At 47.6% G+C, this 15,179-nt stretch overlaps 1 protein-coding gene across 3 annotated transcripts in view; it reads right to left on the minus strand.

The window, feature by feature from the left end:
- Positions 1 to 15,179, minus strand: part of CPAMD8 (C3 and PZP like alpha-2-macroglobulin domain containing 8) — a 356,744-nt gene that overhangs the window by 104,993 nt on the left and 236,572 nt on the right. The window lies entirely within an intron of this gene.

Below are 15,179 nucleotides of genomic sequence, written 5' to 3' on the forward strand. Positions count from 1 at the left end.
AAAATAAAAACGGCATGGGGTTCCCCCTCAGGTCTATACCAGACTGAAAGGGAGGGGACAGCAAGATTGCCCCCCCCCCCTCCTGAACCATACCAGGCCACATGCCCTCAACATGTGGAAGGTGGGTGCTTTGGGGCAGGGGGGGCTATTGTCCTAATCAACATTGCCCCCATGTTGATGAGGACAAGGGCCTCTTCCCTACAACCCTGGCCGCTGGTTATCGGGGTCTGTGGGCGGGGGGATTATCGGAATCTGAAAGCCCCCAATAAAAAGGGGGCCCTTAGACCCCCCCATGTGAATGAGTATCGGGTACATCGTACCCTCACCCATTCATCAAAAAAACCTGTGAAATGTTAAACTACAAGAGACGGTTTTCGACAAGTCCTTTATTAACCACTTGCCTACTGGGAACTTAAACCCCCTTCCTGCCCAGACCAATTTTCAGCTTTCGGTGCTCTCACACTTTGAATGACAATTACTCAGTGATGCAACACTGTACCCAAATGAATTTTTTCTCCTTTTTTTTTCCACAAATAGTCATGTCTTTGGTAAAAATAACCCAAATTAGTTGATATTATTTGGTCTTTGTGAAAGTTAGAGTCCACAAGCTGTGGTGCAAATCATAAAAAATTGATCACATCTGATGTACTGGTGGCCTATCTCATTTCTTGCGACCCCAACAAGCCAGAAAAGTATAAATACCCCCCAAATGACCCCTTTTTGGAAAGTAGACATTCCAAGGTATTTAGTAAGAGGCATAGTGAGGTTCTTGGTGTTGTAATTTTTTCCCACAATTCTTTGCAAAGTGAAGATTTTTTTTGTATTTTATTTATTTTTTTCCACAAAATTGTCATTGTAATAGGTTAAATCTCTCACATGGCATGTGTATACCACAAATAATTCCCCAAAATACATTCTGCTACTCCTCCTGAGGGAGCACCGTCATGTGTTCTAGGAGCATAAATGACACATCTAACTTGTTGACTACCTATTACACTTTTGAAGGCCCTGGAACACCAGGACAATGACACGTGACACTGACGGCAGATGGCACTGATACGTGGCACTGATGTGACACTGACGACAGATGGCACTAATACGTGGCACTGATGACAGATGGCACTAATACGTGGCACTGATGACAGATGGCACTAATACGTGGCACTGACAGGTGGCACTGATGACACGTGACACTGACAGGTGGCACTGGGGACACATGGCACTGGGGACAGGTGGCACTGATAGGTGGCACTGGGGACAGGTGGGCATGTGTGTGTGTGTGTTTTCTCACTGACAATGCAGCTGCAGCACGGAAGCTCTCCCTCCTCACATGCTGTCTGTGTGAGGAGGGGAACTGGTGATGAGAGATGATCTCATATGTTTACATATGAGATCACCTCCCATTGGACAGGCCGATCGAGTGCTAAATGGCCGCTGTGATTGGCCATTTAGTACAGTCTGTGATTGGTTGTGTCCGAGGGACATGGCCAACACAGAACTTCCCCAATGCGTGCCCGCGGCAGATAGTGTCCGCTCTGTAGCCAACTTTTGGCTATAGAGTGGGTGTGAAGTGGTTAAATAAGAAGCCGGAGCCATCTTCTCCCGGAGCTGTCCTGTCTCGGTGCCGTCATCTCCTGTGGAGCTATCTTCTTATTCTTCCTCGCCCCGCCATCTTCTTCTTCCTCACCGCCGTCTTCTTCATCGCCCCCGGTTACCCGCTAAAAAACACCGGTCTTATATAGGGATGGGGTGTGGCCATCCAATGAGGTTGCCCAGGGAGCCCGCCTCTTGTGACCTCACATGATGCCACAAGGGGTGGGCTCTCCAGGTGATGTCATTGGATGGCCACGCCCCATGCCTATATAAGAGATGCAGGACAGCGGGAACATCACAACGGAAAAAGACAGCTTCAGGTCAAGATCTGCATTTTTTTTGTTTTTTTTAGCAGGTAATCGGCAGAGATAAAGAAGACAGCGGTGATGAGGAGGACATTTTTCACATTTTGTCATGTTACAACCAAAGACGTAAATGTATTTTATTGGGATTTTATATGGTATATAATAGCGAAGGGGAGGGAAAATGATAAATGGTTTTCAAAATGTTTTACAAATAAATATGTGAAAAGCGTGGCGTGCATTTGTGTTCAGCTCCCCCTGAGTCAATATTTAGGAGAATCACCTTTCACTGCAATTACAGCTGCAAGTCTTTTTGGGAATGTCTTTACCAGCTTTGCACATCTAGAGAGTGACATTTTTGCCCATTCTTCTTTGCAAAATAACTCAAGCTCTGTCAGATTGGATGGAGAGCATCTGCGAACAGCAATTTTCAAGCCTTGCCACAGATTCTAAATTGGATTTAGGTCTGGACTTTGACTGGGCCATTCTAACACATGAATATGCTTTGATCCAAGCTCTAGCTGTATGTTTAGGGTTGTTGTCCTGCTGGAAGGTGAACCTCCACCCCAGTCTTTAGCAGACTCTAAAGCCTTGTACACAAGGTCAGATTATTGGATGAATTTTCATCAGTTTTTTGTTTGATGCTAGTCTCAAATCAAAAGTGAAGAGGGTACTCACCATCATAAAATTTTCTGATGACAGAATTCAACGTCAGAAGTGACGTAATGTGTTGAATTGTATTGTATGTGTTCTTTCATTTCTGAGCATGCCTAGTCTTGCTCTTCAGATTTTTTTTTGTCAGAAAACCGTACTAATAAAAAGAAAAATGGACATTGTGGTCACATTAGACAAAAAATTTCAAGCCCTCCGAAGAGCGGGACAGGACCCCCGAAGTCGGAAGAAGAACCCTGGGCAGTGATGATGAAGGAGAAACCGGGCTCCTCCGCTAGTAAAAGAGTTAGCAAAAGAGCAGAAGACAGCGGAGGAGTCTGGCGAGAAGACCCCCGAAGACCTGTGTTGTGTTTTTTTTATGTACACTTTTTTCCCCCAGGTGAATGGGTAGGGGTACATTGTACCCCATACTCATTCACATAGTGTAGGGGGCCGGAATCTGTGGGCCCCTTATCCTCTTCAACATGGGGGCAAGGCGCATCCTCCCCCATGCTCACTCGTCCCCACCCCCTTTCCTGACTGGCAGTGCTGCATGCTCAGATAAGGGTCTGCTATGGACTTTGGGGGGACCCCCCACGTTGTTTTTTCGGCGTAGGGGTTCCCCTTTAAAGCCATACCAGGTGATGGGGCTAGCGAGGTGTCAATCTCGCCGATGGAGGCGGTGACATTGACTTCCTTCGCTAGTTCTGTCTACCTGGAGCCTCGTTCAAAATGAATGGACTTTACTCCGTGTGTGGGTAAGACCGTTCATTTCAAAAGTCCGGCGGACCCCCGCCATAGTCCGGCGGCTTGTCCACCGGAAAATTCTGGTCGGGTGTGGGCAGGTCCGCTCGTTCAAAAAGTCCGGTGGACCTCCGCTGCAAAGTCCGGCGGGTTGTCCGCCGGAATCTGATCGTGTGTACGCGGCATTAAAGGGTAAGTCCACTTTCGTGGGGCAAAAAAATAGCAAGTAAAGAAAAAATAATACAGCGCATATAATTACGATATTAATCATTTTGTAATTGAATGTTATTTAAAATTACCTTTCCTTTTCAATCTGCTGCCAATGTGATTTTCTGAGAATACATGGCTACCTGGAGTTTTCTGTACACAAAATGTGTACTGACCACTCCCTAGAAACATCATTTCCTGTTTGTGTGATTGACTCACCAATTTTCCCAGAAGTCTGCCTAAGATACAAGTCAGATTTCAGGCATCCCTTGCAACAAAAATCATTTTTTGAGAGACACTTTCATTAGGAACACGTCTAAAGGGATTCAGGTCCAGCGGATTTCCTCATTAGTACCCAGTAGCTCCACACCTGACAGTTAAATATGAAACCACTCCCATTAGACCTAATGAAAACAGAGGCACAAAGAAACACACTGATTTCTTCAGAATAACAAAAGGTAGGAATCTGCAACAAAGTTTGCTATAATCCTTGCAATGTACATTGATCACCCAGAGGGGAATGTTTCTTTCTCAACAAAAGTGGAGTTACGCTTTAAGGCGTCAGCATTAATAAACATTTTGGACAATTTCCTGTTCCCAACTTCGTGAGAACAGTTTGGGAATGGCCCCTTCCTGTTCAAACATGACTGTGCAGCAGTGCACAAAGCAAGGTCCATAAAGACATGGAAGGGCGAGTTTTGGCTGGAGGAACTTGACTGGTCTGCACAGAGTCCTAACCTCAACCCAATAGAACACCATTGGGGTGAATTAGAGCGGAGAATCTGAGCCAGGCCTTCTCGTCCACATGAGTGACTGACCTCCCAAATGCGCTTCTGGAAAAATGTTCAAGCATTCCCATGGACACACTCACTCACACTTAGCCCTTATACACACGGTCGGAGATTCCGACAACCAAATCCGTCGAATTTTGTCCCAAACAGTTGTATACACACGGTCGGACAAAGTTGCCGGAAAATCCGGCGTGATGACGTTATTTCGTTACGACAAGACTACGTTCACGCTAGTAGCCAATAGCTTTGGTGTAGGAATTTGATCTGAGCATGCGTGGCACTTTGTCCGATCGGAATTCTCTACACATGATCAGAGTATGTCCGATCGGAGCATTTTGTCGGAAAATTTTACCAACAAGTTGGAAAACTTGGTCTGTCGGATACCTAGACGAAAACAGTCTGATGTAGACCACACACAGTCGGAATATCCAACAAAAAGGTCCGATCGGACACATTCCGTCGGAATCTCCAACCGTGTGTACAAGGGCTAAGACTTGTAGACTGACTTCCTAGAAGAGTTGAAGCTGTTATAGCTGCAAAGGGTGGGCTAACTTAACCACTTGAGGACCGCCGTATTGCCATTGTACGTCAGCACAATGGCACAGGCAGGCATAATCACGTACATCAACGTGATTGCCTTCCAGCGGGTGGGGGGTCCGATCGGACCCCCTCCCGCTGGTTACGGCGGTCCGATTCGGTCCAGGAGCGCTCCGTGATGAGGGGATGGCCGTTGGTTTTCGGCCACCCCCTCTGGATCGCTCCTGGCCAATGAGAAGCTTCCTCCCCTGTGTATTGTTTACACAGGAAGGAGGAAGTGATGTCATTCTCCTCGGGGCGGTCTTTTTGACCGGACTACGAGGAGAACAGTAAAAGTAAGTGTGCACCAACACTACACTGACATGTAGGTACACACAGGCACACAAACCCCCCCCGATCCCCCCCCCCGATCGCCCCCCGATCCCGCCCCCCCTCCCCCCCCAGTCACAGTGTCACTGATTGCATTGATCATTTCTTTACTGATCAATGCATTCAGTGTCAGTTGTGACAGTAAAAACTGTCAGGACAGTTAGTGTTAGGTCCAGGATAGCCCCCTATCACCCCCCAATAAAGATTTAACCCCCTGATTGCCCCTAGAGTTAACCCTTTCACCCCCTTTTGCCAGTGTCACTAAGCGATCATTTTTCTGATCGCTGCATGTGTCGCTAGTGTCGCTAGGTAGCTAGTTATTTTTTTAGGTTCACCGCCAGGTTTTTATAGCGCTAGGTACCCCGATATACTACCCAATAATGTTTTTAACCCCCTGATTGCCGCTAGTTAACCCTTTCACCCCCTTTTGCCAGTGTCACTAAGCGATCGTTTTTCTGATCGCTGCATTAGTGTCGCTACAGTCGCTAGGTAGCTAGTTATTTTTTTAGGTTCACCGCCAGGTTTTTATAGCGCTAGGTACCCCGATATACTACCCAATAATGTTTTTAACCCCCTGATTGCCGCTAGTTAACCCTTTCACCCCCTTTTGCCAGTGTCACTAAGCGATCATTTTTCTGATCGCTGCATGTGTCGCTAGGTAGCTAGTTATTTTTTTAGGTTCACCGCCAGGTTTTTATATCGCTAGGTACCCCGATATACTACCCAATAATGGTTTTAACCCCCTGATTGCCGCTAGTTAACCCTTTCACCCCCTTTTGCCAGTGTCACTAAGCGATCGTTTTTCTGATCGCTGCATTAGTTTCGCTACAGTCGCTAGGTAGCTAGTTATTTTTTTAGGTTCACCGCCAGGTTTTTATAGCGCTAGGTACCCCGATATACTACCCAATAATGGTTTTAACCCCCTGATTTCCGCTAGTTAACCCTTTCACCCCCTTTTGCCAGCGATCACAGTATAAGTGTCACTGGTGACGCTGGTTAGCCAGTTAGTTATTTAGGTTCCCCGTCAGGTTTTTATATAGCGCCAGGGACCCCCATATACTACCTAATAAAAATTTGAACCCCCTGATTGCCCCTAGTTAACCCTTTCACCACTGATCACCGTATAAGTGTTACGGGTGACTCTGGTTAGTTTGTTTTTTATAGCATTTTATATTCAAATCCGGAAGGCAGTGCTTGGTTTTCGGGGTCCCGTACGTGGCTAGGCTCCCAAAAAGTCCCCCACATGTGGTATCCCCGTACTCGGGAGAAGCAGCAGAATTTATTTTGGGGTGTAATTTGACTTCTGCACATAGCATGTGTGAGCAATATATCATTTAGTGACAACTTTGTGCAAAAAAAAAAAAAGTTTGTAATATTCCCGCAACTTTTGGCAAAATATAAAATATTCCATGGACTCAACATGCCTCTCAGTAAATAGCTTGGGGTGTCTACTTTCCAAAATGGGGTCATTTGGGGGGGTTTTGTGCTATTTTGGCATTTTATGGCCTTCGAAACTGTGATAGGTAGTGAGGAGTTAAATCAAAAATTTGCACCCTTAGAAATCCTGAAGGTGGTGATTGGTTTTCGGGGTGCCGTGCGCGACTAGACTCCCAAAAAGTCCCACACATGTGGTATCCCCGTACTCGGGAGAAGCAGCAGAATGTATTTTGGGGTGTCATTTCACATATGCCCATAGCATGTGTGAGCAATATATCATTTAGTGACAACTTGGTGCAAAAAAAAAAAAGTTTGTAATATTCCCGCAACTTGTGGCAAAATATAAAATATTCCATGGACTCAACATGCCTCTCAGTAAATAGCTTGGGGTGTCTACTTTCCAAAATGGGGTCATTTTGGGGGGTTTTGTGCTATTTTGGCATTTTATGGCCTTCGAAACTGTGATAGGTAGTGAGGAGTTAAATCAAAAATTTGCACCCTTAGAAATCCTGAAGGTGGTGATTGGTTTTCGGGGTGCCCTGCGCGACTAGACTCCCAAAAAGTCCCACACACGTGGTATCGCCATACTCGGGAGAAGTAGCGGAATATATTTTGGGGTGCAATTCCACATATAACCATGGCATGTGTGAGCAATATATCATTTAGTGACAACTTTTTGTAAAAAAAAATTTTTTTATTTTTTTTTGTCATTATTCAATCCCTTAGGACAAAAAAAATAAATATTCAATGGGCTCAACATACCCATCAGCAATTTCCTTGGGGTGTCTACTTTCCAAAATGGGGTCATTTGGGGGGGATTTGTACTGCCCTGCCATTTTAGCACCTCAAGAAATGAGATCGGCAGTCATAAATTAAAAGCTGTGTAAATTCCAGAAAATGTACTCTAGTTTGTAGACGCTATAACTTTTGCGCAAACCAAAAAATATACGCTTATTGAAATTTTTTTTACTAAAGACATGTGGCTAAATAAATTTTGCCCTCAATGTATGACTAAAATTTAGTTTATTCGATTTTTCTTATAACAAAAAGAAGAAAATATCTTTTTTTTTCAAAATTTTCGCTCTTTTTCCATTTATATCGCAAAAAAAAAAAATCGCAGAGGCAATCAAATACCATCAAAAGAAAGCTCTATTTGTGGGAAGAAAAGGACGCAAATTTCGTTTGGGTGCAATATTGCATGACCGCGCAATTACCAGTTAAAGCAGCGCAGTGCGAAATTGCAAAAAGACCTCTGGTCCTTAAGGTGTTTATTGGTCCGGAGCTGAAGTGGTTAATGTTGAACCCTACGGATTAAGATTGGGATGCCAATAAAGTTCATGAGCGTGTAAAGGCTGGCGTCCCAAAACGTTTGGCAATATAGTGTATATATATTGTAAGATTCCATGGGGATTAGACTCTAGTGGTGCATGCGATTGTCAGTCACATGCTACTCCAGACTGCATTTTTAAGGGCGTGGCAGCCTACTTTTATTTAAAAGGAAAGGAAAAGTTCAAAAATAAATGCAGTAGCTTCCCTCACAGGGGTATTCAGCATTTTCAGTCCTCATTTAGGAATAAACCATATTCAGCCCTCCTGGCTAACAAACAACATTCAGCCCTCCTGACTAATAAATGCAGCTCTCCTGCTTCAGGCCTTAAGCCGCGTACACACGAGCGGAATGTCCGACAGAAAAGGTCAGAAGGGAGCTTTTCATCGTATATTCCAATCGTGTGTATGGCCCATCTGACTTTTTTTTTTTTCAAAAATTCTGACGGACCTAGAAATAGAACATAACAGTGCAGCGCTAATATAAAACCCTAAAAGTCTCTCAGAAGATAAAATAACTGAGGTAAACGTTTTTTAAAGTAATAATTGATAGTGATGTTTTCCTCTGTGATGAAAAGTTGCATGCAGATATCCTTATGGTGCATACTAAATCATTGATTCCACCACCAGTCAACCAAACTGCTCACCTCAAAATGCAGACCCCTGAATTAACAGAAAGGTCAGATGCGCATTTCACCATTAACCACGGTTACAGATCAAAGACCCACTAGACAGATGGTTGAATCCACGACTTCTTGTTATTTAGACGCTGCCGCCAATAATTACTCTTGCTCTCCAATCATGATGTCATAGAATCATGATTCTAAGCAGTGCAAAAACAGCATAAAAACTTCATCCACCATGGCAAGTGGGAACTAGTGAAACTATACCCACAAAAAAAACAGCAGAGCGTGGAAAACCACCAGAAAAAAAACAGGACATCCTCAACAGGAGTTATCCCCAAGACCGCACCAAATTGCGGAAGTAATGCAACAGTGCATTAATATAACACTACTGCTTTTATCGAAAAAACAGGAAAAAAAATATCCATTGCATATGCAATTGCAACAACACGGCTGCCTGCAAAACTTTGCAGCCAAAACAGGCATCAGCCGATGCACTGACGACTGAACTTGGTAAACGTGTGGACAGCGACCAGGTCGCCGCTTTACACACCTGAGTGACCGACACTTGGTATCGGAAGGCCCAAGACATTCCGATTGCCCTCATGGAGTGGGCTGTGACCGGAAAGGGGGGCACCTGCCCCTTCAAGGCGTAGGCTTGTACTACAATCTGTCTGATCCACCTGGAAATGGTGGCCGACGAGACCGCCATGCCTTTCTTTGGGTGTTTTGGCTTAGGACACAGAGATGGCAATACAATGTCCTCATTGATATGAAAAGCCGAGACCACTTTCGGTAGAAAAGACGGTTGCGGACGCAACACCACCTTATTCCTGTGGATAACCAGATAGGGCAACTTGCAGGACAAGGCCGCCAGTTCCTAAACCCTCCTGGCCGATGTGATGGCCACTAGAAAGACCACTTTCTGGGAAAGGGTCAACAGGGGAATCTCCCTGATGTTTTTAAACGCCGACAACACCAGGTTCAAATCCCATGGGGGTAACGGTGGACGCACCGTAGGGACTACATGTCGTACCCCGCTGAACGAAGGTACTCACTAAGGAGTGCGATGCCAGGGGTCCTTGAAAAAAGATAGCTAAGGCTGAAATTTGCCCTTTGGTGGTGCTCAATACCAATCTCTGGTCTACTCCTTGCTGGAGAAACAGCAGGATCCTAGATATGGAAAAAGAGCGTGAATGCCAGCCTTTCTCCTCACACATGGAGATGTAGGCCTTCCAGGTACGATGGTATATCTTCTGAGAAGAAGATTTCCGTGCTCTCAACATAGTTGGAATCCCCGAGTCCGACAGACCCGGTTCCTCAACACCTTGCTCTCAATAGCCATGCCGTTAAAGCCAGCGATTGTAAAGCAGGATGGAGAATTGGACCTTGAGACAGAAGGTCCTCTCGCAACGGCAGTCGCCAGGGAGCGTCTGCCACCAGATGCACCAGGTCTGCGTACCAAGGACGCTGAGGCCAATCTGGGGCAACCAGTATCACTGGGATCCCCTCGGCTTCCACTCTGCGAAGCAGACGTGGCAACAGTTTCAGTGGAGGAAAGGCATAGATCAGCTGGTACTGATCCCACGGAGCCACCAGCGTTTCTGACGCGTCGGCACATGGATCTCTTGTCCTGGACACGAATCTTGGCACCTTCTGATTGAGATATGAGGCCAGTAGATCCACATCTGGTGTGCCCCACTTCAGGCACAGCAACCTGAATATCTCCGGATGCAATGCCCATTCTCCTGGGTCCAGCATCTGTCGACTCAAATAGTCCGCCTGCCAGTTCTCCACTCCCGAGATATAAATGGCCGACAGGGCTGGTACGTGTCATTCTGCCCACCGAAGTATGTGAGCTACCTCCCGTGCAGCGGCTGAGCTTCTTTTTCCCCCTTGGTGATTGACGTATGCCACAGCCGTGGCATTGCCTGACTGTATCCTGATTAGACGCCCTTGAAGTCTCATCGACCATGTGTAGAAGCACAGCCTGATCACTCTCAATTCAAGCAGATTGATCGGCAACTCGGATTCTTCCGTCGACCAGAGGCCCTGAGCCGGCTGAATACCCATCACTCCACCTCAACCGGATAGACTGGCGTCCGTCGTGATCAGCATCCATTTCAGAGGAAGGAACGATTTCCCGGACTGAATCACCGGGGGGGGATCTCAACCACCAAATCAGTGAGTCTCTGACTGACTGGCTCACCTGGATCTGTTGATCCAGGGACAACTGAGATTTGTCCCATTTTGTCAAAATCTCCATCTGCAGGACTCTGGTGTGGAACTAGGCATAAGGTACTGCCTCGAAGGAGGCTACCATGAGCCCCAGTACTCGCATGCAAAAGCGGAGCGAAGACCACCTGCGGTTCATCAGCAGTTTTATCGCAGATCTGAGAGTCTGCAATTTGTCTAAAGGGAGAAAAACTCTCGCTTCCTTGGAGTCCAGCAGCAAACCTAGGTACTCCATACGCTGGGTTAGCACAATCACCGACTTTTTGAGGTTCAACAGCAACCCAAATTCTTGCAGGGTCTGCATGGTGATCGCCACATTCTCTTCCAATTCTGAAGCGGAAGATGCCCTCAGGAGATCGTCTAGATATCCCACGATCGCGATCCCACGTTGTCGCAGCAACGCCAAAACTGGAGCCAGTACCTTGGTTAAGACTCGGGGGGGGGGGGGGGGGCTGATGCCAGACCAAAAGGAAGAGCCACAAACTGGTAGTGGGCTTCCCCGACTGCAAATCACAGAAACTTTTGATGCCGAAGGCATATGGGTATGTGCAGGTATGCATCCTGGATGTCCAAGGACGCCAGGGAGTCCCCTTGATGGAGTGCAGCGACTACTGAGCGAACTGATTCCCTTCTGTACCTCTGCACTTTCACAAAGTGATTGAGGGCTTTTAGGTCCAAGATCGGACGTAACCCTTCCTTCTTGGGAACCACAAATAGATTTGAGTAGAATCCCTGGAAGCGTTCCGGGTGGACGAAAAAGCCCTTTGTGAGCGGAAAAAGAGGGCCCTTGCCTATGGCGTGGCTCCTTAGCCTTCCTGGCCTGTGGGAGTAGGGTACTCTTACCACCGGTGGCATTTTTAATAATGTCATCTAATGAGGCTCCAAGGAAGGGAAGATCCGTCAGGGCTTTTTTGGATGCCTGGTCAGCAGACCAGCATTTTAGCCAAATTAGGCGCCTCAGCACCACAGCTGACACTGAAGCCCTGGATAACAGAGGGAGAGTATCCAGGGCCACGTCACAGATGTACTTAAGGCCTTGCACTAGTTGGTCAGCTAGTTCCACGCAGACAGGGGAAGCCCTTTGCTCTCCCAACTCGCAGTGCAAAAGTTTTGCCCACTAAGTCAGTGTCTGCAACACCAGTGTGGATGCCAGTACAGGTCGCACGGCTGACCCCACAACTGTAAACTAGGAACGAGCTACTGCCTCGGCCTTCCTGTCCATGGGATCCTTGAATGCAGGAGTCCCCCCCACCGGGATTCGTGGTTACTTTATTTAACCTGGATACTGGGGGGTCCACGACGGGAGGAGCCGACCACTTTTTGAGAAGGCTTTCCTCAAAGGGGTAATGCACCGCCATGTATTTGGGGACCGAAAAGGTCCGTTGCGGGCGACCCCATTCCTTGTAAATGAACTTGTCAAAATAAGTCAGATACGGGAACACCTTAGGTGAATGTGCTGGCTTGCGGGACCCAAAAGGGACTGGTACATCAGCAGAGGGATCCGCTGGCTCCTGAATCTTCAGGGTATCACGCACAGCTGTGATAAGTGTTCCAACAAGCGTTTTGTCGCGCCCAGGCCCAGACGGGGACTCATCCTCACTATCAAATGGTCCTGGTCAGCGTCGTCTGACAAGACAGAGCAGGAGTCACCAGCCTCAGCAGGACCTGAGGCTGCATCAGAGCTCTCCCCAGAGGACGGGGGGGCAGGGGCCACTTTTTAGCACCTTTCTTCCCACGCACCGCCTCCATCTTGGTAATGAACGAATTGAGGACCACCATCAGGGTGTCCATGGGGACTGAGCAGTCCGCAAGTGACCCAGTTGCAATTGCCTGGATTTCGGGGGAAGAAACACCAGTTTCTGAAGCCATGCTGACCCTACCCTGTCTGCCATCTGAAGGGGACTTAGGACAGTGACAGTCCCACCCTCCTTGCTGCCACTGACTGAGGGGCTCTAGCCCACCGGATTCACCACCCTGAGGAGTTCTGCGCTGTTCACAGCAGTGCCTGTAGACCCCTAGTGCTCCCAGGTGCAGAGGAATCCAAACTGTGTCGGTAGCAGTCCGTCAGAACGATCGTTAAAACGATCTGAAAAAACGTGCTCAGACTACATAAAATGGCCGCCCAGCATCCAGTAAAACAGACAGGAAGCTGAAAGCACATGTAGCTGCTTGCAGGAGAACACTGAAACATGCTCAGGCTTCTAGAAAATGGCCGCCAGTGTCCTGAATAGGGAAGCACTGGGAAAATGGCCGCTTGAAGCCCAGAAGATCTGCTGCCCTTGCCCACACCTAAAATGGCTGCCGGTCAGCTTCCATGAGGGACAGAGACAGAAACATGGCAGAGACACAGCGCTGCACCGAAGACACAGCCAGACCCTCACAGGCATCTCCCAGGAGCAAAACACACAGGATCCAGGCACCACCAGCCAGCCAGTCCCCTATCCCAAGTGAGAGCCCTCAGGGATCTTACACACACACCGCTCAGTACCACATTCAGAATCACCCTCGCGGGGGAGGGGAGGGAAGATAGGGACAGGGAAGAGAAGAGAGGGAGGTGAGGGACCCCCGTATCGACCTCCCAGGGAATGCCCAGCTGCTCAACCCCACCGGGGCAGGGAGAGCTGTACTTACCAGTCCTGAAGCTGGGAGACATTTCATTGTAGATCTACACCTGGCCTCGGCATACTGTGACGTAGACATCAGTAGCCCGGTCATATGTATGCCACGGAGCATAAAAGCTCACGACCACCTCTGGAGCTTAGGTATGTCGTGGCCTGCCGAGCCGTAGCTGCGACCTGCACACGTTCGATGGCCGGACTGGGGAGACTACAAGGATAAGGGTATCCAGCCTGTAACCCAGCCGGCTGTTGATAGTAGATCACAGGATCATTCATCTTGCGCAAAAATCCAAGCTTCTGCGTAAAAAAAAAACAAGGACCGATGGGCCGGCAGGGTTCCTAGGTCCTTCTCCTTTACTAGGCAAAGTAAAACTGAGGCTGCTTTGCAGGGTGGGGGGTTGTAGCCTGAGGAACCGACCCCCTGGGCGGAACTAAAAGTTCTGAGTGTTGTGTTACAACTATGCCTAGTATTCTCCTAGTGATAAGGCTAACAACCCATTTGTTACAGAAAGGAGCTGTGTCGGTCAGTGAATATAAGAGAAAATATTTTTTTTAAAGCTGGCCCTTAAAAAAAAAAAAAGTCCTTAAAGTGGTGTTTCCACCAAAAAAATAAAAAATAGCTTAAAATTCATTAAAAAAATAATAATTGGAAAAAAATATGTTTTTACTCACCTCTAAATGCCTGTTGCTAGGGGGTCCCTCGTAGTCTGCCTCCTTCAGTGCCCGGGCACTGACATCACTTCCCCTCTGGGAAATGCCATGTCTATGCCATGTCTATGCAATCACAGCCGTCATATGACGTCCTCCCAGAATTCCGCTCTCGCGTGCCCCCTGGAGCGCGCGAATTGGAGAGCATCCGTGACCGCCGGGTCCACAGGACCCGGCGCATCACGGATCACGGTAAACGGCCGCTCATATCGGGCGTTTACCACGTGATCGCTCCGTCAAATGATATGTTGTCATATGACATGTTATGACGCCGGTTCCTCCCTCCCCCTCTCTGTACCGATCGGAACAGCGGAGGGGGAAGAGATCGGTGTCAGCAGCGATGTGGGCTGCATCTGCAGTGCCCACATCGCTGCTCACCGAAAATTAACCCCTCAATACTCTGCAACACCCTGCAATACCCTGCAACACTCTGCAACACCCTGCAATACCCTGCAACGCTCTGTAACACCCGCCAATACCCTGCAACACTCTGCAATGCTCTGCAACACCCGCCAATACCCTGAAACACTCTGCAATGCTCTGCAACACCCACCAATACGCTGCAACACTCTGCAATGCTCTGCAACACCCACCAATACCCTGCAACACTCTGCAATGCTCTGCAACACCCGCCAATACCCTGCAACACTCTGCAATGCTCGCCAATATCCTGCAATGCTCTGCAACGCAATACTCTGTAACGCCATACTCTGAGATACCCAGCCATAGTCGGTGATACCCTGCAATACCCAGCCATAGACACCCCCCCCTCCCTCCGCCCTCCGGTGCTTCTACCGACTCGCCAATACGATCAAATCCAGAATCTTTTTTTTTTTTTCAGGCTTCCCAGCTTAGAGGTGAGATTGACCCCATATCTCACTGTAAAGAGGACCTGTCATGCCATATTCCTATTACAAGGGATGTTTACATTCCTTGTAATAGGAATAAAAGTGATCAAAAAAATTATTTTTGGGGAAAAAAATGTCAAACTAAAATAAATAAAGTAAAATGAACAATAATTTTTTTTTTTTTTTTTTA

The sequence above is a fragment of the Lithobates pipiens genome, unplaced genomic scaffold, assembly GCF_037356315.1.
Source record: "Lithobates pipiens isolate NorthernLeopardFrog02 unplaced genomic scaffold, aLitPip1_a1.2 Scaffold_13, whole genome shotgun sequence".
NCBI lineage: Eukaryota > Metazoa > Chordata > Amphibia > Anura > Ranidae > Lithobates > Lithobates pipiens.